Source organism: Saimiri boliviensis, chromosome 6 (assembly GCF_048565385.1).
Source record: "Saimiri boliviensis isolate mSaiBol1 chromosome 6, mSaiBol1.pri, whole genome shotgun sequence".
Classification (NCBI taxonomy): domain Eukaryota; kingdom Metazoa; phylum Chordata; class Mammalia; order Primates; family Cebidae; genus Saimiri; species Saimiri boliviensis.
Genome location: NC_133454.1, coordinates 113,113,524 through 113,137,213, shown reverse-complemented (window position 1 = coordinate 113,137,213; position 23,690 = coordinate 113,113,524). Strand labels below are relative to the sequence as shown.

The following is a 23,690-nucleotide window of genomic DNA, read 5'->3' as shown; positions in this document are numbered from 1 at the left end:
GAGCATTTACAGATCACGGAACGTTCTTATCAACACTATCTCATTTAATTATCACAACAACCCTGTGAGGTAGACACAACAGATGGTGTTATTTTTAAATCTTTTTTTTCTTCTTTTTTTCAGAAGACAGAACTAAGGTCTAAAGAAGGTAAGCAACTTGCTCAAGATCAGAAAGCTACCAGAATAATCGTTGCTGACTCACACACAGGAAGCCTTAATTCTGAGCCAAATCCTGTTCTCTAAATGTGAATTAACTCACTTACTGCTCAAACAACTGTAAGAGACAGGCAGGGACAGCTTCTGTCCACATTTTACAGGTAAGAAAGCCTGAGGCCAAGAGAGCCTCAAATTGCTTGAGGTCACATAATAATGATAATGATAATGATAATGATAATAATAATAGAGATTATTCTTTATTGAACACTTACTGTATGCCAAATGCCTTACTAGGGGCTTAAACATAATACAGCACTTTGCTCTCTGGTGTGTGTTGGGTTCTTACCACATGTCAGGCATATTGTCTCTTCATAGCAACCTCATATTAACCCTGTGTTACAGATGACGAAACTGATGGTCAGAATGGTTGGGTCATAGTCCCAGGGTCACAGAGCATGTATAGAACTGTGTTGGATTCCAAGCCAGTTCTCTTCTGCATTACACGTCTTTAGCCCATGGGCCAGGACTTGAGCCTACACCTTCTGACCTGGGCCTGTGCCCCCTCTTGTTTCCCTCCCCAGCATCCCCAGAGTGTCTGATCTAGAGGAGGAAACTTTTCCTGTGGGCGATCAGCTGCCTCCAGGCTTGTTCACCCTCCTGTAACCAACCCCTGCTGTGCTTGGCCTTAATTGACAAGGGGAGACCAGGGTGACCAAAAAAAAGGGAACAAACCTTATTATGTGGCAAAAGAATTAGTGGTTTTAGTGACTCCACACACCCCTAGATGTAGCTGGGTCAGTCTTTAATTGCTGTTCTCCACCACTTTTCTCCCAGAATCGGATTATTAAGTCCATTCAGCAGCAGAACGTATTGAAAGGACTGGGGACCTCTTGACCTAGCAGGGAGAGGCAGGGGGCGCCCTGCCAGCCTAGGAGGGAGGGCTCTGCCTGGGCCAAGAGGCCCAGCTTTTCTGGGCCCACGCTTGGTGCCCATCAGACATCATAGCAAGGCCCTAAATCATGACGGCCTCGATAATCCTAGCTACCTGGGACCAAGGATGCGGCTGCAGGCTGGCGTGAAGAGTCATAAACGCGAGTCTGCCCAGGGATGCTCTCCCTCCTAATGAGATGCTGTGGCCTGCTTCCTGCACAGAGAGAGACCCACGGAGATGGGGGAGAGGGAAGGAGGAGGAAAAACAAGAATCCAATTAAACCCTCAATTCGAGCAGAGTAAATGAATTTGACTTTAGGTGATCAAGAGGGAGAAAACTTCTAATTAGACACACATCCTGGGGCTGAGCACGCTCGTGACCCGCCCTCATGCCCGCCCCCGTCACTTTTTAGATAAATGTTAAGGATTAGAATGAGATGTAATTAAAATCCGTCAATCCCATACACTGGCTGCTGATGGGGTTGGATGACTATTGGCTCACCTGCCCTCTGCTTTGTCATGAGCTCCCGCCCCTTCCTAGCTCCTGTGTTCTGATTGGTCCTCGCCACCAGCCAATCCCCTTTGAGCAGGAGGAAGATTCAGGCTGGACGGGCAGCCCTGGGGCACGCCCTTTATCAAAGGGCAAGAGAGGGGTTGGAGAGCCGGGCTTGAATCTGACTGATGCACATCCGCCAGAGATTGCAGACTGGTGGCCCTTGGCAAAGGCTGGCCCATAGATGAGTTAAAAACAATTGAAATGCATTTATGGCACTGCAAAATCTGGATATTTCACATAAATGTTTGGATTTTTTAGTTTCTTTTGAAAAATCAAAGATTAAATATTGGGCCTGCATGCCCACAGAGTAAAAACTGGCTCTGGTCGAATAGTGGCCGGTGATTTAGACAAGATGCAGGTGGCCCAGGTCATTACGTCTCCCATCTGGCCTGATTCACTCATCTGTTGGCCTTTCAGAGGACAAATCACTTGCGTGCTTAAGCCGTAGGACTACCCTGTGAATAATTTGTGAATAATCAGAAGTTTCCTCCATGTTGGCATTTCAGTTTTGCAAGCGCTGATCTAGGTCTTCAATCTCTAGGCCAAAAGAGGTGCCCAAAGGTCCATTTCAAACTCCGCTTCCCACCCAACTCACACGCCTTTGCTCATACAGAACCCTCTTCCTGGAAAGCCCTTTCTTGTGGGGAATCACAAGTATCCTCCAAGGCTCCATTCAGTGCCACTGCATCCGGGAAGAATTTCCCATCTCCCTGGCAGGAATTTGGCCCTCCCTGCTCTGGCTTCGGGGGTACTTGGTCCCCCACCCCCAATACAGCACCCCATACAGCACTTCATGTAATTAAAATCCATCAGTCCCATACACTGGCTGTTGATGGGATGCGTGATGAAGCCACCTGCCTTAATGGGCTCTGAGCTAAGAGGAGGGACCAGGTCTGATTTGCCCTGCCTTCCTTCCTGTGCTAGGCAAAGGGCCTGGCCCAGGGTGAACACTCTGAATGTGAATTGAAGAGCTCTGAACACAGACCAGGGTAGGACCAGCCTGCACACATGTAGCAGTGACAAAGAAGAGCATCTTTGTCTCTTCTCCAGGCCTTCTTTCCACCTCTTCTTTTCTTTCTTTCTTTCTTTCTTTTTTTTTTTTTGAGACAGAGTCTCACTCTATTATCTGGGCTGAAGGGCAGTGGCACAATCTCAGCTCACTGCAACCTCTGCCTCCTGGGTTCAAGCGATTCTTCTGCCTCAGCCTCCCGAGTAGCTGGGATTACAGGCACCTGCCACTACACCTAGCTAATTTTTTGTATTTTTCATAGAGACGGGGTTTCACCATGTTGGCCAGGCTGGTCTTGAACTCCTGACCTTGTGATTTGCACGCCTCGGCCTCCCAAAGTGCTGGGACTACAGGTGTGAGCTGCCGTGCCCGGTCCCACCCCTTTTGCTTCCCCTTTGTCCTCCCTTCTCAGGCCAAAGACTTGTTGGCTGGAGATTATTTACAGAAAGGTGTTTGGGAATGAACATGTCACCACAGCCAGAGAATTCATCCTGCAGTGTACAAAGGGAAGCAATACGTAACTCAACAGGCAGATGTGCTGATGCTGGAATATCAAGCACGTGACAGCAGATAGGTCCACAGGTTAGATGCCTTTTGAAAGCAGGGCCTACCAAGGGACTCATGGGCTCTTCAGTGCCTTATACAGACCGTGATTTGTGTTATGGTCAATCGACTTCCCTCACTTGACTGTGACCCTGTGTCACAGGGCAAGTCACTTGACCTATCTGAGCTTCAGTGTCCTTGTATGAAAAATGGCGATAAGAATACCTTCAGCACATTTCTTAAAAAGTTAAAGGTAAACTTTCCCCATGATCCAGCATTCTAACTCCTAGACACCTATCAGAGAGAAATGAAAACATGCACCCACACGAAAATTTGCACACACAAGTCTCTGTAGCAGCATTATTCATTGTATTAGGCCGTTCTTGTGTTGCAATAAAGAAATACCTGAGACGGGGCAATTTAAAAAGAAAAGAAGTTTCATTGGCTGACAGTTCTGTAGGCTGTACAGGAAGCATGACGGCATCTATTTCTGGGGAGTCCTCAGGGAGCTTTTACTCATGGAGGAAGGTGAAGCAGGAGCAGGCACTTTACCTGGTGAAAGCAGGCACAAGAGAGAGGTGGGGGGAGGATGCCACACACTTTTAAATGACCAGGTCTCACTCACTATCCCAAAGAGAGTACCAAGCCACAGGGGATCCACCACCATGACCCAAACCTCCTACCAGGCTCACCTCCAGCGTTGGCGATTACAATTCAACATGAGATTTGGGTGGGCACAAATATCCAAACCATGTCATTCCTAACAGCCCCAAACTGAAAACAGCATAAGTGTACATCTACGCGTGAATGGCTAAACAAAATGTGATCTAGTCATACAATGGAATACTACTCAGCCATAAAAAGAAATGAATGACTGATACACACTAGAACTCGGATGGGCCTCAAAAGCATTATCCTGCGTGAAAGAGGCCAGACTCAAAAGACCACATGGTATAGACTCTTATTTCTATATGACAGAGATGGAAATTAGATTAGTGGTTTCCTGGGAACAGGCATGGGGTGGGAACACGGATTGACATAAATGGGCCAGAGAGAATCTTATTGAGGTGATGAAATGTTCTAAAACTGATTGATGATGATAGTTACACAACTTGGCAAATTTACTAAAAATAATTGCATTGTAAACTTGAAGTGGGTAGATTTTTATGAAATTGAAATATTACCCTAAAAGTTGTAAAAAAGTGCCTTCCTGGCTGGGCACAGTGGCACATGCCTGTAATCCCAGCACTTTGAGAAGCTGAGGCGGTTGGATGACTTGAGGCCAGGAGTTCGAGACGAGCCTGGCAAACAAGGTGAAACCCTGTCTCTACTAAAATACAATAGTTAGTCGGGTGTGGTGGTGCATGCCTGTAATCCCCGCTACTCAGTAGGTTGAGCTTGAACCTGGGAGGCAGAGGTTGCAGTGAGCTGAGATCATGCCACTGCACTCTAGCCTGGGTGACAGAGTGAGACTCTGTCTCAATAAATAAATAAGTAAATAAATAAATAGTTGTAAAAAAGAAAAAAAGTACTTTCTGCACAGGGCGGAGGCCAGACTCAAAGGAGATGACACCCACGCCACCTGGTTCAGTCCTTAGTGGATCCGTGGCACTTCACAAATGTCAGTCTGCATCTGTTCTCAATCCCACTGTCTTTGGCTTAGGACAGAATGACTGGGGAGAAACATTTTGTGATTTCTGGCTTTTGTCTGAGGCATTGCCTTAGGGACACCGTTTGAAGCCAGGGTCTCACCCTTCCAGGCTCCATTTGCCACCCGTCCCCTCGCTCTTTTCTCTCTAAGGCTCCTGCACCTGCCTCTCCTTGTAGCCTTCCCCACCCCGCGCTTAGTACCCGTTTTACCAAAGCCAAACTGTGTCCATCCTGATTAAAAATACTTTCCAGAAACAGTCATCATATTTCAGGCAGGATATGGGCAGACAGTCATTTACAGTATACAATAACATTCAAATCCCCTTCTTCAATGGGTCACCAAGATCAGAAAGCCACTATGAGACCGGATGAAGTCTTCATCTGATGCTCTGAACAGGGAACATTTAGAGTGAGGGTTAACATTTCACATTTAACTTGTGGTTTAACAACGTTTCACGAGCTGACCCTGACTTTGGGGAAGTGAAAGAAAATGGCAGAATTTATCTGAAGAACCTCAATGTAGAAATGAAGCCACTGCTCCTTTGAGGGGTGCCATCTCAGTGGCATCCCTGGAAAGCCCAGGTTGCCCGGCATGCTAGTAAGCAATGACTGGGGGGTCAAATCCCAGCAGGGGTCTGGGTTCACGGGAGTTAAGTCTATGCTAGAGGTGGAAAGGGAGAAGAGAACAGAAAAACGATTTTTCGTTTTTCCACACGACAAGGCTTTTGTGCCAAGGTGGCTTCGTATGTCAAAGTCAGGGAATCCTTTCCCCCAGGAGCCGAGAGGAAGTCTCCCAAAACTGGAAGGGAAACATGTTTTTCCCACATCGAGCCAGCTTCGGGGACATTCTGTTAGTGACATATGCTCTGTCCCTCCAAAACAATGAAGTGTTCTGAGTGCTGACAACCTAGCTTACAAAAAGGTAGAACGAAATTCTGCATTTTTATAAAATTCGATAAAAAAATAATATTTCCAACTGTGCAGTCATCAGAGGTAGACCGTTACCCCAAACGTACATACTCCACTCGGCATCCCCTGTGCCTTCAGCCTTCTGTGCCTGCTCTGTTTGGGCAGCTGCATTTTCTGCAGGCCACTTCTCCTCCTTGCCGTCAGCTTCTCCCATCTTCCCTTTGAGCTTTTTCTCTCCCTTCTTGGCAGGGTCCTTTTTAGGCCTGGGCTCTGGCTTGGGAGGAGCAGGTTTAGCAGACAACCTCGCAGATCTTCTCTGTGAGCTGTCGTCCCCTTGGTTTTATCTCCCTTAGTGCCCCCTTCAGCCTTTCTCTTGGGGTTGGTGGTGACAGTGGCGGGACCTAGGTGCTGGATTTGGGGAGGCAGGGCGTGCAGGCTTTGGTAGCCCTGAGAGGCGTTCTCTCGTCTTCCTGACACTGCTCCCTACTTCTTTTCTAAACCATATGATGACCTGGGGCCAGGCCTCCTCCTTCCCACAGGGTTCTGCTTCTTCCTCATTTTCCCACGCAAGCCTCAGGCAGCTCTTTAAGGCTTCCTGCACTCGCAGACATTTGCTGGCTCCCCGGTGCCTGCAGAAGAAAGCTAAAGCCATCACCTGCAGGCTCTGCCACTGGCGTCCTCCTTCCCTCTGCCTTCACTTCCTTCTGCTCCATCTTAAGATGACTTTCCATGTTCTATGTCAGCACCTTGGCCTGTGCCATCTCCCTGATGCTGGCCTTGCCCTCCTCCCAGCACCCACACCAGGGACTCTCATTCGGGGGAGGAGGGAGGAGCTTAGGAGCTTAGATACAGCTGGTTCTAGACGTGGCTCTACTGCTTAGCAGCCAAGACACCTGTTTCCTCATCTGTGAAACAGGAGTGTTACCGATGTGTAATACACAGAGCTGGGCAATATCCCTCTTGCTCACAAGGTCTGAAGTCCATAAGGGCAGGGATCATGAGTCCCACCCCACCCCTCTCTGCTCCAGAGGGTAAGATCCTTAGGACCTAAAACAGCCTGGCACAGCGGGTGTGTCCCAGCGTGAGTCTGTGAATGAATGAGTGTGTGAAGTCTGGATTGGCTTTTCTTCTAGAGCCTGGTCTGTGTTTGGCAAATGCCCCTCCTTCCTCCTGCTGGACTGTTTTTGACAAGCATCTCCTGGATGCCCAGCTGGACATTGGATATTGGGTTTCACTTGGAGGAGCAGATGAATAGAGTCACTCATTCACGCATTTCTTCAGCTCATGCTTCCTGGGGATGGACATTGTGCCAGGCAATGTTCCAGTGCTGGGATCAGAGCAGAGAGCAGGACAGACAGCTCTGCCTTCATGGGCTGTTTCCTAGTGACAGGAGAAAATGACAAACCATCACTATAGTAATAACTAACTAAATAAGCAGACTATTTAGTGTGTCTGCTGGCAATGAGTGCTAGACAGAAAATCAAGCTGGGAAGTGGGTGTCAGTGACAATTTTGAAGAGGGAGTCAGAGTAGGTCTCAGGGAGACGACATTGGAACAGGTGCTGGGGGGTGGAGCCATGTTAATATCTGAGGAAGGAAGCTTTCAGGCAGAGGGAAGAGCAGGTGCAAAGGCCCTGTGGCAGGAGCCTGCCTGGCTTGTCTTGGCTGTGGGTAGTCAGGGAAGATAACACTAGGGAGGTGACAGAGGCCACGTTAGGACTTGAGGCTTTGTTCTGGTGGAGGGGAAGCCATTGGGGAGTTTGAGACACTGGAGTGAAGTGACCAGACTTATGTTTTCAAAGGATTCCCCTGGCTGTTGTGCTGAAAACAGACGGTAGTAATAACAGTAGCCAACATTTACCAAGGGCTTACCCTGTTCTGGGTGCAGCTCCAAACCCTTTAGACTAGGCGTCCCCAAACTTTTTACACAGGGGACCAGTTCACTGTCCCTCAGACCGTTGGAGGGCCGTCACATACTGTGCTCCTCTCACTGACCACCGATGAAAGAGGTGCCCCTTCCTGAAGTGCAGCGGGGGACCGGACAAATGGCCTCAGGGGGCCGCATGTGGCCCACGGGCCATAATTTGGGGACACCTGCTTTAGACAGTTCAACTCATTGAATCTTCACAACAACACCATGAGTTGGGTACTACAATCCCCATTTTTCAAATATGGACAGGGAAGACTCAGAAAATCAATTTCCCCATGTTCATACAGCCTGCACTTGACGGAGCTGGGGTTTCAACCCAGACAGCAGTCCCTGCCAGGCACCTGTGTGCTTACCATTACTCCACACTGCCTCTTGCATGGGGAAAAATCGGGCTGTGAATTCAGACAGACCTGAGTGCAAAGCTATTTGATAGCTGTGTGGCCTTGGGCAAGTTACCTAACTTCTCTGTGTTCCAGTCTCCTCCTCTGTACACTGGAGGTAATAATAACAACTGTAGAGATTGCCAAGGTGAGACAAGGTCAAGATAGAATTCTGTGTGTGGCGGGGTAGGAGTCAACATGCTGTAGCTTTTCCTTATGAGCCACGGGCTTGGCTGCTCAGCCTGTCCACTGCCATCTCTCCCCGCTGTTCCCAGCAAGGGATGAGACTGAGCTTTAAAGATGCTGTCTTTACAAGGACTGTAGGACCCCAGTCCCTCCCTTTTTCTGGGCCTCAGTTGGCCCTTCTGGAAAGAGGAAGGTCCCACGTGGTGCTGGCGTGGTTCTCTCCCAACTCTGCAGTGTCACGGTTGCCCCTGGTAACCTTTGCCTACCCCTCCCCACCCCTCCTGGCCTCATCCTTGCAGCTCTACCCCAGGGCCCCAAGAACTAGAGCAATCTGACAAAGAAATGAAGACCCAACTGAGCCACAGCCCCTCACCGAAGGCCCTGCTGCTGGGGAGGAAGCCAGGCCTCTTCATGGCCAGAGACATTGAAACCCTTTGCACGTAGGGACTCCATGGTGAGAGCTGACTGCGTGGTCAGCTGCACTGCCCCAGCCTGCCTGAGACCCAAGGGGCCCAAAGCAGATGGCTTCTTTCAGAGTCCAATTACCCACCCCGACTCAGAGCCCCAGACAGGCCCTTACTGCGACAGTCATCGTCTGTCTTCCTTGCCCTGGAAAGGGAGCAGAGGAGAGAAGGAGGGCAGCTGGCTGGCTGGCCCACTGAGAGGGAGGCTAGTGTCGGCTGGAGGATGTTCCAGAAACCTGCCCCAGGGAATGTGCTTGTATTTGGGAGAAGGTGCCCAGTTCTGGAGACAGGGGCTACTCTGCATCTTCCCAAAGAGGTAACTCAAATGCTTTGGGCTTCTCTTTGCCTGTCTATTTTGGTGTCATGTTGATCTATTACTCCTGGGGTGGAGGTGGCTCTCAAAAAAAGTCCTGGGTTGTGGCTGATGGGAGAGGCCATCCACTGCTTCAGCAAATCCTTCTTTCGGGAGAGGCTGTCCACTGCTTCAGCAAATCCTTCTGTTGGGAGAGGCCGTCCACTGCTTCAGCAAATCCTTCTGTCATGATACTGGTCATGCTGGCTTATGATCAGGGTTTCCAAGCCCATCTTCTGCTAGCCTGGGCACCCCAGAGGGCCAGACCTATGTCTGGTCACATCTAGTATCCCCAGTGTCCTGCATACAACATGGGTATATAGCTGATACCTAATAGTTGGGTGCTAAAATGAATAAATAATGGCAAAAGTTTGCCACTGAGCATTTATTTTTCTCTCTTCTTAGTGTGATCAGGGATACTCTCTGGCAAAATTGAGATGAATGAAGTTTGTCTCTGAGCCCTTCCCACTTTACTTTCCATGCCCTTCTTTCTCTTCATTTGGTATTGCCTGTCCTCCTCTATCATCAGGCAGCTGTCATGGAGAAAATGATCAGTGTGTCCAATTTATACTAAAGTGAAAATGACTGATGGGACTATCGGTCATTCTTTACATTTCTGGAATGGACAATTCCTAATTCAAAGGGATAAAACTTACTGGCCCAACTGCAGGGAGTCCCCTACCTCTTTCTTCAGCCTCATTTCCTGGAATTCATGTTTTTCTCCTCCCCATCTTCCCGTCTTGTGAATTTCTGGTGCCGTCACATCACAGAGCCCAGGGGCTCATCAGAACTTCAGAGGTGATCACAGCCACCCAGTGCAGGGTAAGATAGATGGAAACCCCCGAAGACAGGAATGATGAGTGATGGGGAGCTGACTGCCTTAGAGGCAGCTCATTCTATCGCTCTGACTGATGCTGAAACTTCTGTCCATTAGCACGTTTCATCCTCTGCCTTCTGGACCCAGTCAAATGCAGAAACCTTGCCTCCTTTCACATGATAACCCTTAGATAAAGGGCTTTATGTTCCTGAAATAAAGACTTCTAGACTTGCTACCTCCTATGGCCAGCCTGTACTTTCCTCCCTCTGAACCTCTGCTTCTCTGTGGCCTCTCCCTTCAAGGTCGCTTTCCAGTCTGAGGTCATACCTTGCTCTTGGTTTATTTGTGGACCAAACATGAGGGACAGCATCCTGAGCCCAGTGGATTTGTGGTGCTTCCCAAGCTCAGATTCTCCAAACTTTCTGGAGGAATGGGTTTAGAGGGCGCTGTCTGCATCGACTAAGTTATAACAGCCGATGTTCACTGAGAGCTCACCATATGCCACGCACTGTTAGAAGGAACTTTTCAGATATTGCCTAATACTGTCCTCCCAGAAACTCCATGAAATGGGCACTTTCACTATCCCCACTTATAGATGGAAAAACTGAGGCACAGGGACATTTTGTAATGTTCCCAAGGTCTAATTGCTAAAAGTAATGGAGGATTTAAACCCAGGTCTTCAAATTTTATAGACCGTACTCTGACTATTGGGATCTTCTAAATGTATGATGCTGTTACAACTGCCTGCCTAACACACACACACACACACACACACACACAGACACACACACACACACACTCAGGTCATTCTCCTGCTTGTTACAGTGGATCAGGCGGTAGCAGGAGACCTGGCTTCAAAGTGCCTATTATGTGAGAATCAACTACCTGTGGCTTTTGCATACATGCCTTGGACTCGTACTATGTGCTTAGCCCCAGCCTTGTCTCTTCACTCCAAATGTCCGTCTCATCTTTACTTACCTGGCCAATTCCTATTCATCGTTTAAGACTCAGCTCAGATGTCACCTCTTTCAAGAAGCCTCCCTAATACCCACTTCTCTGTGAGCTGCCTCGGAGCCCTGTGATCACCCATCCTGAAGGCATCTACCATATTGTCTCAAAAATCAGCTCCTCAAGAGTGGGGGGCCATTTCTGCTTCTCTTTAGTTGCTTATGACCTAGGACAGGGGCTGACATACAGTAGGTGCTCAATAAATGCTTGCTGAATTTAACCGAACCTGCTAGCCATGGAACAATGTAAATATTTTTGATCTTCCAAGCCTTTGTTTTCCCATCTATAAATGAGGAATAATAATAGCTGCCCTATTTTACTCTGCAGAGGTTTTGTGATGCTTCTTCAGGAAACTGGATGTGAAGATGCTTTGTAAATTACAAAGACAGTGCATGTGTAACAGGTCATAGGGTTGACGGTGATTCTTTACAACAGGTTTCCTGGCCAAGCACAAGTGCCCTTGGCCCTCTGAGCCTCAGTTTCTGCATCTGTGGCACAGGCCAAGCTCTGCCAGCTCTACAGGTTGTTGAGGATCAACTGGGATGGCATATATTACACAATTGTGAGTCCCCAAGATGGCGGGACTGGCTGTTCCCCATGAATTGGGAGGTCACCTGATTCAGCTTGGACAGAAAAAGCTACCCCTTAGCAGAGACATTTTGTTCCTTCCCTTTTGAGATGGGGAAGAACAAAGAAGAAAACAGAAGGTGAGACAGAGAAAATCTATTGCTCTGTAGTCCCAGCATCCCAAAGCAAAGGCACAGACACGGCTGACAAAAGCATACTTCTGGGGGATCAAGAAGCCTGTGCCAGCCAGAGGACTCAACAGGAGTTTCCTCAACAGGAAACTCTTGACCACACAGGAGGAGCCCTGATGACTTTTGATGCCACACTCACCTGAACTGGATTGTAAGCTGTGTACAAGCTAGAAGAGACATCCTTGCCCTTAAACCCAGAGAGGCCAGGCAAGCAGCTTCCGCTGTTGTCTGCTCCCAGATGGGTTACCCTCCATCTATTAGACCTGAGACAACTCTTCCCTGACACATCACTTCTCCACCCAGAGCTGTTCCTGATATTTATTAGGCTGGATGGAATTTAATTTTATACATAACCAAAGAAATAAGGTGTTCTTCTAAGTGCTTTATAGATGTCAACTCATTTAATCCATAACAGTCCAGTGAATCCCATTTTACATGTGAGAAAATGGAGGCCCAGGGAGGTTGCCACAGCTGGTGAATGGTGGAGCTGGGATTCCAGCCCAGGCAATCTGGCTCCTGAATGAAGGCAAGGCAATGATCCTCCCGGCACTGGAGGAATGGCCAGGTCAGGCTGCAGATCTGACCTGTGGTAGGAGGGACAGAAGCTGTCCTCTGGAGGCCCTCAGCAAGCCTGGGGTAGGTGCAGGGCTCAGGGGAGTATGGAGCCTGTATTGACCTTGATTCCCTGGTAGGCATGGGGGATCCCCTGAGAAGACAGTGGGGGGCCCCATAATCTGATTAGCCTGGCCCCAGCTGGAGCAGTGAAGAGGTAGAGGGCTCCATGGGAAGCCTCTATTGCCTGGGCCTTTGCCTGAGACCACTGAACATCTCGATGAGAGAGAAAAACGCTTGATGTGCCAAGCATTTCCTTGGTCCTCTCCGGCTTCTCCAAGCCCCTCTGGTTCACTATGCTGCCTCCCCACTCCCCAGGACTCTGATACACTTAGTTTCCTCGGCCAGGATTTTTTTTTCCTCCCTCAACATCCTCCTCCCTCACCCTCCTGCCCCACCATTTCCAACCCATCTTTCCTATCTCAACCTGAGCATTGCTTTCTGGGGTGTGGCTCTTAGTCCCCAGGCAACGCTGGCTGCTTCAGTTGTAGATTCTGAGTGTCCAGAACACTCAGTTTGCAGCTCTTTAATCTTACCTGTAATTAAATGATTCATTGTGCAGTTGTAATTTCAAAAATAGCATCACTGACTTGCACATACTTAGAATCTAAAATGTGAGGAGTTTTGACATATATTAAAAGTAATGGCAAAAAATGCCAATTGCTTTTGCATCAATCTAATGTATTCACTCATTAAAACATCACCATAATCAAGATAATGAACATATTCATCTTCCCTAGAAGGTTAGCTCATGACTCCTTGTAATCCTTCCCTCCCTCCTGCTGACCCTCTCCACCCTAGATCTAATTTCTGGTTGGCATTTTCTAGAATTTTATATAACTAAAATATTCTATAATATATACAGGGTTTGGCTTCTTTCACTCGGCATAATTATTTTGAGATTCATTCATGCTGTTGTGTGTGTCAGTAGTTCCTTTTCACTACAGAGTAGTATTTCGTTCTCTGGATATAGCACGATTTTTATATCTATTCACTGTTGATGGAATTTGGGGTGATTCCAGCTTTTGGTGATTATTAATAAAGCTGCAATAAATATCTGAGTATAAATCTTTTCATATGGCTATATGTTTTGATTTTTCTTGAGTAAATACCTAGGAGTAGAATGGCTGGGTCATATGTGGTTGGTGTATGCTGATGTTTTAAAAAACTGATGAACTGTTTTCCAAAGTGGTTGTACCATTTTACACTCCCTCCAGCAATGTATGAGGATCTCACTTCAGCCACTTCCTTGCCAACACTTGGGATGGTCAGTTTTTTAACTGCAGCTGTTACAATGGATGTGCTCCCTTAGCTCATTGCGGTTTCAATGTGCATTTCCCTAATGATTACTGATGGTGAGCATCTTTTCATTTTCCTATTTGCCATCCATATGTTTTTCCTTGGTGAAATGTGGGTTCAAATGCTTTATCTATTATTATTTTTGCAATTGGGGCCGGGCCCAGTGGCTCATGCCTGTAATACCAGCACATTAGGAGGCCAAGCAGGGAGGATAGATTGAGCCAGGAGGTCAAGGCTGCAGCAAACCATGATCATGCCACTGCACTGCAATCTGGACAGCAGAACAAGACTTTGTCTAATTAAAGAAAGAAAAATAAATTGGATTGGTTGTGATTGTAAGGTCTTCTCTATCATTAGACTAAAAGCACTGTGAGGATAGAGGCATCTTCTCTGTTCACTGTTACAGATGAGGCTCCAGGGCCCAGCATGGTACTGGGTATACAGTTGGCATTTAATAAGTGTTTGTTAAATGAATGAATGAATGAATGAAGGGCATGTCTGTGTGTGGCTCAAGTCTGTGGTAGGATCAGCAGAGAGTCAGCAGAAGCCTTGGGAAGAGAGCAGTTAGACCGGACAATAGAGGGAGAAGTGGAAGATGAAAGAAGGCAGGGCCTTCAGAGGCTCCATCTGGGTCCCTGGGAAGATCCCTGTCTCTGGCTCGAGACCCTCTAGGGTGGTCCAAAGGTTTTTTTGAACTACCCTAATTCTACCTCACATATCAAGGACTTCTGGAGTCCATTGTGGATTCCAGCTTATTCCTCTCTGTTACCAGGTCCCCCAGAGACCTGGAGCCTTATACCAAAGGCTTGCTGATGGGGAAACGGCCAGCCTGGGAAGAGGCTTGTGGGAAGATTTTAGGGCTTCAGTCACAGCTTCATGCCCTGCCCAGAGTGAAGAGTCTCAGACTTTGAACACAAAATGGCATTTTGAAGGCTGAACTGACCCTATAACCTCAGGACCTGAGCCACTGATCCCTGTAAGACAAGGCTGGAGCTCGTGGGGGAGCCCTTCCAAAAAGTCTGAAAACTGGGGCTCCCTTTTCCTCGTCTCATTCTCCCTTTGTCCCAGAGAGAGCTCTCATGCTCATGGTGGGCATGGCATTTGGACTTTTAGAGTTATTTCCAAATGAGGTTTCATATTAGCCACCGGACCACATAGGCAGGGGCGAAAGCATCGAGTAGTTATAAGCGAACACTTGATGTAGGCCACAGGGCTCTGGAACATGGCTTTACCATTGTGTTCATTGTTAACATCTGGTGAACCCTGGAAACAGGAGGCCTATAAAGTTTCCAGCTCAACCTCCACGGGGCTGAAAGCAGGAAAATGATGGTGGCACACTTCCCTGTCCCTGTCAGAGACCTCACTGTTCTGTCTCCAAGCCTTGCAGCCTCAGCTCTGCAGAGATCTAGGAAGCTTTAGAAGAGAAGATTTGACTTTAGGGCCTTGGGAGAGTTCAACCTCAGCAGCTTGCATGAACTCAGAGATCACCCCCAACTTCCAGTTAAATACTGGGCAGAAAGAGTGATGGCCATCTTGCTGATAAAGAAACCAAGACTAATGAATGACTTTGGTGATCATTAGCACAGTCACCAATTATTTCTGACTCTCCATTTTGGGGACACATGGTAGAATTGTGCTTCCTGGTCCCCTTACTTTTAGATGGGGTCGTGTGGTTATTCTGACCAATGAATTGGGAGCTGAATTAATGTGTATCAGCGTGTAGTTGCAGAAACAAAGCATTCTAGAACACTCTTTCTTCTGCCATTGCAACCAGCAATATGGGAGGCGATAGCTGCTCCACCAGCCTGGGTTACTAAGTAAGAATGACACAGGCAGAGCTCCCACCTAATCTGTGATGGACATGGAGTGTGAGCAAGAAATTAGCCTGTGTGCTGGTAAGCCACTGAGATTTGGGGGCTGTTACCGCAACACCATAAGGCCTATCTGTACAGATACAGAAAAGAAAAAAAAAAAACCCATTTGTATCTTCTGTGCTTCAAGTTGATTACATGAAATACTTCACTCAATCCTGACAAATTTCCGTGAAGAGAGTGTAGCCATCATTGTTATTGTCATCATTGTTGTTTTACAGATGAAGAGACAGATTGGAGAGGAAATTGGTCCACCCAAAGTCACCTGGCTGAGCTAGGAACTCTGCAAAGTCCATGCTTTATCCAACGAGCTACTGTACACTGTCTGAATTGTCCAATAGCCAGTGTAGTGGTTTCCCCTACCTGCTATTGCCTGGACTCTGAGCATCTGGGGTTCCGCTCTTGAGCTGGAGCCAGGGAGTGGGGAGATCCTAAGACCCTGGACACATACCAGGCTGTCCTTGGAAGTTATTCTTGGGCTTCCTTCATTCATTCATCCAGACAGCAAATGTTTACTGAGCTCTTACTATCATGCCTCTTGTTCAGGGTGGAAGCACCTGACCACACATGGACATCAAAAGAGGGGATGAATCATTAAGCAGGAAAGGTAAGATCAGAGGATCAGGGAGGTGGGGTTGTTAAGGAATATGAGGGCCCTGCCATGGAGGGGCTCAATATGGAGTGGGGTGAGGACATGCTAGAGTTCATGTATTTCTGACATGAATTTCAGACAACAGCAATATTACTACTAATAATCACCAACTATTAATCACCTACTATGTGCCAGGCATGGTGCTAAGAGTACTTTGTATATAACATCATTTCCTTCTCACAACTACGGCCCCAGGTTTGCCATCATTAGCCACATGTTGCAAACAAAGATTGATACTCAGAGATTTGAGATAACTTGCCAAAGGTCACACAACCAGCAAATAGCAGGGTTAGGACTTGCACTGATGATCTTAGCTTACACACCTTGTTTCTCCTTTCACATGAATGGGTGTTCATCCAACAATTAAAGGAGGGAGTACTTCCTGCAGGTGGAGACAACTCAGGTTGACTAGTGGAGGCACCCTTTTGCAGACTGGAGAAAGGCACTACTTGGAAAGTGTTGGGCAGAACAAAGTTCAATCCTCAACCCCTCACCTTGGCTGGCCCCTTGCACAGGGAACCACCTGCACATCTGTCCTTGGTGTCCCTGAAGGCAGGATCTTGTTGGTGATGGTAAGGATGTAGACTATGTGTTGGGGTCAGTCGTGAGTCCATGGAGGCTCAAGGTAGGGTAGTGGATATAGCTGACTCTGGCCTTCTGGAGAATGGGTTGAGGGGTGGCAGGAGGAGCTGCAGAGAGCGATTGAAGTGGTTCAGGTAGAGAGAAAGTGCCCCAAACTAGAGCAGAAGCAGTAGTGGAGGGGAAAGTGCAAGAGAGTCAATGATTCAGAAGAAGTGGACAGGACTTGGTGACTAAGAGAGGAATCAAGGAGGTGTCCATGTTTCTGGTTTGAGCAACTAGGTGGGGCTTTGGGGGCAGTGGTAGTACATAGAAGGGGATGTACAGAAGGCAGAAACCACATCTTGGGTAGAGGAGGGAGATGGGACTAGTTTTGTGAGGATGATTTAGAAGTGCCCTTCAAACTTTGAAAAGACAACCCTGCACACTCACGTCTTTCCTTTTGTTGGTGAACAGCCCCAGTTCCCTCTATTGTCTCATATGTGTATCCATTTATGTGTTTGAACACTGTCCATGTTGTCTACATCCCACCTCGAGTCCTGTAGCAAGGACTGAACACAGAATTGCAAGAATAGTGTGACTGCTAGGTGGAGACCATTCCCTCTTTCATTCAGTGGGCTGTGATGAGTTTGTGCTTCGTTGACAAATGAGTTACATCTCCAGTGAAGTTAAGGAGTCTCAGTTTTTTCACTTGTGTTCCTTCTGCTGAGATACATCCTCCTTTCAACCCCTTCCCTGTATTCGTCACTTCTTGGACATGACTTAAAAATCCTCCTGGCCTCAGTTCTCACTGGAGCCATGGTTGCATGGCCAGTTTCACACAGGCTTTGAGCAGCTTTCTGCAGGTGTAATTAGACAGTACTTCCCTGAAGCCGTAGCACACACCTCTTGCCTCCTGTCCAAGACCTCTCTGATGCCCCTTTCAGAGATGCTTGTGGGAGTCCTCTGACTCACGATCAACTGTAAGTGTCGGGGAGTTAATGTCAGGGGAGCCACCCTGGATCAATGAGGGTCACTGGCTGGTGAGTAAATGCTCCGCCTGGACAAGGCCCCTCAGATGATCAGCTCTACAACACATCCTTGTACTGGATTTCTTTTCCTCCCCATTTCACACTCCGTGCCCTCTCTTCCATTTTCAGTAGTCACTTCTCAAATAAACTACCTGCCTTGAGCTCTGCTGTGGGTAAACCTAGGCTAAGACACCTCAGTCTTTTCTAACACTTTAAGAGCTGGCTCTTTGGATGAAAGACCAAGACGTTACATGTATCCAGATTACATGAAATGTGAATTGCATATGATCTGGTACCTGAACTAAGACTTAGGGTCAGATTGGAGGATCTGAGGGCTGGTCTTGCCACAGGTTTTATTTCCTAAATGGGGGTGAGGGGATCTGCTTCCTTTTATTACTCAAAGAGTCTCCTAGAGGGCCTGACAATTTTCATTGAACTCTGAAAACTTTTGGAACCTTCTGGATGCTTCCTTTTCAGGCTGGATCTGAAAAAAAAAAAATGAGTGAGCAACTTCAGTTATACTTGCTCCTTCCCAGGTCTCTGAGCTTGAAGAAAAAATAATCTAGAGATTTTGTTTTTCAGGAGAATTATAGAAAGGACAATGGGATGACAGTCAAGCAGGAAGCTGGGATGAATAAGGGGAGAAGATGCTCTCCACTGGGAAAGAAAGAAAGAGAGAGAGCACATCAGAGTCTGGGAAGAAGCACTGGTCACCTGCAGCGGGAGTGGAGAGACTCCTGCTTCTCTTTGTGACTGGGAGTGAGGAGGCGGGTGCGGTGAGGACCATGTAGCAATGCAGGTCTAGTGGGCCTGAAGAAGGAAGAGGCCAGCTAGGTACAAAGCAAAGTGGACCACAGGCTGGGCACAGTGGCTCATGCCTCGAATCCCAGTACTTTTGGGGGCTAAGGTAGGCAGATCACTTGAGGTCGGGGGTTCGAGACCAGCCTGACCAATATGGTGAAACCCTGTCTCTACTAAGAATACAAAAATTAACTGTGTGTGGTGGTGTGTTCCTGCAGTTCCAGCTACTTGGAAGGCTGAGAAAGGAGAATTGGCTTGAGCCTGGTAGGCAGAGGTTGCAGTGAGCTGAGATCATGCCATTGCACTCCAGCCTGGGCAACAGAGAGAGACTCCATCACAAACAAACAAACAAACAAACAAACAAACAAACAGCAAGTGGACCAGATGGTGGGGGCTCTGGGGCTGACGGGCACTGGGCCAAGAAACCTCCTCCTTTGTGTCCCATGACAAGAGAAGGAGGAAGCCCAGGATGTGAACCCCAGGAGGGTCTTTGGGTCTAACAAGATATGTCATAGATGGACATCACAAATCCTTCCTGGTCTACTAATGTTTGAGAACCAGGGAGAGGTGACCATGAGGATATGGAAACAACACTGGTTTGAGTCTCAACTTATGAGCACAGGACCCATCGCTTACCCTCTCTGAGCCTCAGTTTCCTCATCTGCAACATAGAAATAATAATGCTCACCTTATGGGGCTGAGGAGAGGTGTGATGGTTAATTTTATGTTTCAACTTGGCTAGGCCATGGTATCCAGATATTTGGTCAAACACTAGCTTGGATGCTGCTGTAAAGGTACTTTTTAAGGTGAGATGAACATTTAAATCAGTAGGCTTTGAGGAAAAGCTTCTTCATAACGTGGGTGGGCCACATCCAATCAATTGAAGGCCTTAATAGAAAAATGACTGATCTCCCCCAAGGAAGAATTTGGCTAGCAGACTGCCTTTGAACTCGGGCTACAATATCAACTCTTCCCTGTCTTCCAAACTCTTCTCAACTCTGCATATCCTCCCCCGATGCAGATTTTGGATTTGTGTGAGCCTGTTTCTTAAAATAAATCCCCTTCACACACACACACACGAACACACACCCTGTTGGTTCTAGCTCTGTTTCTTTAGAGAACTCTAATGCAGGAGGATTAAATGATAAAAAATGTAATGACAGATGCTAGACAGTACATACTGTGTGATTCCATTTATATGAACTTCCAGAAAAGGCAAATCTAATCTATAGTGAACAAGTAGGTTTCTGGTAGCTGAGGGCTGGGGTTGGAGGATGGACTGGAATTTGGCACAGGAGACTTTTTGAGATGAGGAAATGAGATATGGTTTTTGTGGGTATATGCATTTGTTAAAATTCATCAAATTGTAATCTTAAAAACTGGCCAGGTATGGTGGCTCACCATACATAATCACAGCACTTTGGGAAGCCAAGGCAGGCTGATCACCTGAGGTCAGGAGTTTGAAACCAGCCTGGCCAACATGGTGAAACTCTGTTGCTACTAAAAACACAAAAAAATTAGCCAGGCATGGTGGTGTGCGCCCGTAGTCCCAGCTACTTGGGAGGCTGAGGCACAAGAATTGCTTGAACCCGGGTGGCAGAGGTTGCAGTGAGATGAGACTGCACCACTGCATTCCAGCCTGGGAGACAGAGAGAGACTCTGTCTCAATAAAATAATAATTAAAAAAAGGGGTTGGAACAACTAGATATCCCCATTCCCCATTCGAAAGAATGAAGTTGGATTTCTTTCTTGCATTTTACACAAAAATTAACTAAAAAAGAATCATACCTAAATGTGAGAGCCAAAACTGTAAAGCTCTTAGAAGAAAATATAGAAGTAAAATATAGATGTTGCCTACCCCAGTATCTTAGGTATGAAACCAAGAGCACAAATGACAAAAAACAGATAAATTAGATTTTCTGAAAGCTCAAAACTTCAAATAATATTAAGTGAAAGGACAACTGACAAAATGGAGAAACATACCTGCAAATCATGTAACTGATAAAGGACTTATGTCTAGAATATATAAAGAACCATTACAACTTAGTAGTGGCAAAACAATAATCCAGTTTTAAAATGAGCAAAGTATCTCAATAGACATTTCTCCAAAGAAGATACATAAATGGCCAATAAGCACATGGTAAGATGCTTAACATCATTAGCCATTAGGGAAATGCAAATCAAAACCACAAGGGAATACCACTTCACATTTATTAGGGCAAGAATAATTAAAAAGACTAATAATAACAAGTGTTGGTGAGAATGTGGAGAAATTGAAACCTTCATACATTTCTGGTGAGAATGGAAAATGACACAGCTGCTTTGGAAAACTGTCTGACAGTTTCTCAAAAGGTCACTCAGAGTTACCACATGAACCAGAAATAAATTCTACTCCTAGGTATTATAACCAAGACAAATGAAAATATATGTTCATCCAAAAACTTGCACGTATATGTTCATAATAGCATTCTTCATGGTAGCCGAAACATGGAAACAACTCAAGGAATGAACGGCTAAATAAAATGTGCTATATTCATACAGTGTGACAATGCCAATGTGTGCTAGAACACCAATGAACCTTGAAAGCATTATGTTAAGTGAAAGAAGCCAGATACAAAAAATATTGCCCATAATTAGCAAATCTATTGAGGCAGAGAGTAGATTAGTGGTTGATTAGGGCTGGGTGGTGGGGCAGTTGGAAGACCTAGGGAGAGACTGCTAATAGGTTTGACTTTTTGGTGGCGAGGGGTAATGAAATAGATTGAGTGATGATTGCATAACTATGTCAGTATACTAAAAACCACAGAGTTGTGCATGTCATGTGGGTGAATTTTATGGTACATAAATCATATCTCAATAAAGCTGTTAAAAATGGGTGCATTTGGTTGTATAGAAATTATATCTCAATAAAGTTGAACAAAAATGTGTGTGTGTGTGTGTGTGTGCGTGCACACACAGGACCTGGCTAGAAATTTTTCGTTAATTACCTCACTGAGTACTGTTTTCACAGCCACCCCAAGAGGAGGGGTGTGCCAGCCCTCCTCCATATCACAGAAAAGGCAACCAAGGAGCTGGGTGACTTGGTCAGTAGCTTCTCTGCCAGTCCTTCCTGCCCATGGCAGGAGCCATTGTCCAGAGGCCTCCCCTCCCCCCCAGGCCTCCATCTGGGTTGGGCCACTCCTCTCAGATCCCATGGGCCTTTTTCCAGGCCCTGGGGTGGCATTCCACCCCCTACCCCCAGATTTTCTGCAGAAAGGCCATGCTCCTGGAGTCACCAGGTCACCGAGGAGTTGAGGCGCTTCTCTTAGTAAGCTGACCTGTGTGAGTGGGCATACATGCACATATGGCATAGCAGGCACTCTACGACTGACTGGGGTGGTGGTCGTCCCACAGGCCAGGGGCTCAGGTCTGTTGCCTAGACTGAGCTTGAGTCCTGGTTCTGTTCTGAGATACTGTGTGACCACTGGTCATCGCTGCCCCTCTCTCAGCCTTGGGTTCCTGTTTATAAAACAAGGAGTTTGGGCCGCATGAACCTGTTACACTCTGTGGTCCCAGAGGTTGTTCAGCCTAGGGGAAGGGGCTTAGGGAGGGGAGGTCACTACCTGCAGCCCATCAGGAGGGCAAAGTCTGGGCACAGACAGTGCTCTGTGTCATTCAGCCTCAGCTGGCCTTGTTAGCCCCCTGGCCTTGTGGACAGCGCAGCGTTTAGCTTTAGAAGGTTGAGTTTCTCTTCACTGAGCCCCTTCGGGAGCAGCCTCTAAAGCCATCAGGCAGATCTGTGGCCAGTTGAAGGGGTGGCTCACGCTGGCTCTCTTTCAGCCTAGGGAAGGCCAGCCTAGCAGAACCCTCCTGCTATGAGAGCTATTTTTAAAGAGCTTCTCTCTCCCTGAGGGTCTCCCAGTTTTCTGATGTCTGCTGTTTCCTCCCGCTGTCTGGACAAAGTGAATGGGATTTCAGAGAATTAAGCAGGGATGCGGCTGTGTGACCCTTCATTAATGTCATCAGCACAGCATGGGGCTCGGAGGCCACATTGGGATTTGTTCCTATGGTTAATTCATGTTCCAGGGGCTTTAGTTCAACAATACATTTATTTCAAGAATGAGAGGAGAGATGGGGCCACAGAGGGGTGGTGAGGGATGGTAGGCAGGAGAAAGACAGAGAGAGAGAGAGAGAGAGAGAGAGAGAGAGAGAGAGAGAGAGAGACTTTCTGAGAGTTCTTTAAACTGAGGTACCCACACAAAAGAGATTTAGAGGAAAGAGACAGAGTGACTGAGTGGGGTAGGGTTGTACCTGTCAGTAGCGGCTGAGGCAGATACAGACCTGAATGTGAATCTTGGCTTTCCTTTTGACCATTTATGTGACCTTGAATAAGCTATGGGTAAAACTCCAAGATGCTAGTACAAATGACTAAGTCATTTTTTTGTGGGTGAAAATTATAATTTAAGGTATATAGTTCCCGGAACAGTGTCTGGCTTATAGGGAGCACTTCATAAATGTTCCTTCTAGACCCTTTTTACTATGATTTCTCTAGACAGACTGCTTGCTATTTGGGGGCAGGGACTGAATCCTATTAATCTTTGGATCCCGCCACCTGCACAGAGACTGGGGTATATTCCAGGTGCTTTGTAAATATTGACGATGGAAGGAGCTCAATGGTGAGTGAGTCCTTCTGGGAATGCCAGCCTGTGGATGCACCAGGCAGCCACCTGGGGGTGTAAACCTGGCTGGGGAAGTCCTGGCTGGTGGAGGGACCCTTGTGGTTACTCCCATATTCCTTTCCTATCTGTAGCCTAGGCTTCTGTCAGTCCCAAGAGGTGCACTAAAGAACTCTGTCCCAGCCGGGCGCAGTGACTCATACCTGTAATCCCAGCACGCTGGGAGGCCAAGGCAGGTGGATCACAAGGTCAGGAGTTCAAGATCAACCTGGCAACATGATGAAACCCCATCTCTACTAAAAATACAAAAATTAGTTAGGCGTGGTGGTGGGAGCCTGTAATCTCAGCTACTCAGGAGACTGAGGCAGAGAATCGCTTGAACCCAGGAAGCGGAGGTTGCAGTGAGCTGAGATTGCACAACTGCACTCTAGCCTGGGGGATAGAGACTCTGCCTCAAAAAAAAAAAAAAAAAAAAAAAAGAAAAAAAAAGAAAGAAAGAAAAACCTCCTCCGTCCCTTCATTTGGCTCCCTGATCTGGCAGTCTGGTTGCTATGGAAACCAATG

The 23,690-nt window shown here is 47.1% G+C and overlaps 1 long non-coding RNA gene across 3 annotated transcripts in view; it reads left to right on the top strand.

The window, feature by feature from the left end:
- Positions 1–21,452, top strand: part of LOC141584888 (uncharacterized) — a 44,362-nt gene extending 22,910 nt beyond the window's left edge. The window contains exons 4-5 of one of the 3 annotated variants that reach the window (XR_012518165.1): positions 124–317; positions 11,325–21,452. This is a non-coding gene — a long non-coding RNA (uncharacterized LOC141584888). Of the gene's footprint in view, positions 1–123 lie in introns of all 3 variants that reach the window. The other 2 variants (XR_012518164.1, XR_012518163.1) reach the window with 2 other exon arrangements.
- The last annotated feature ends 2,238 nt before the right edge of the window (positions 21,453–23,690 follow it).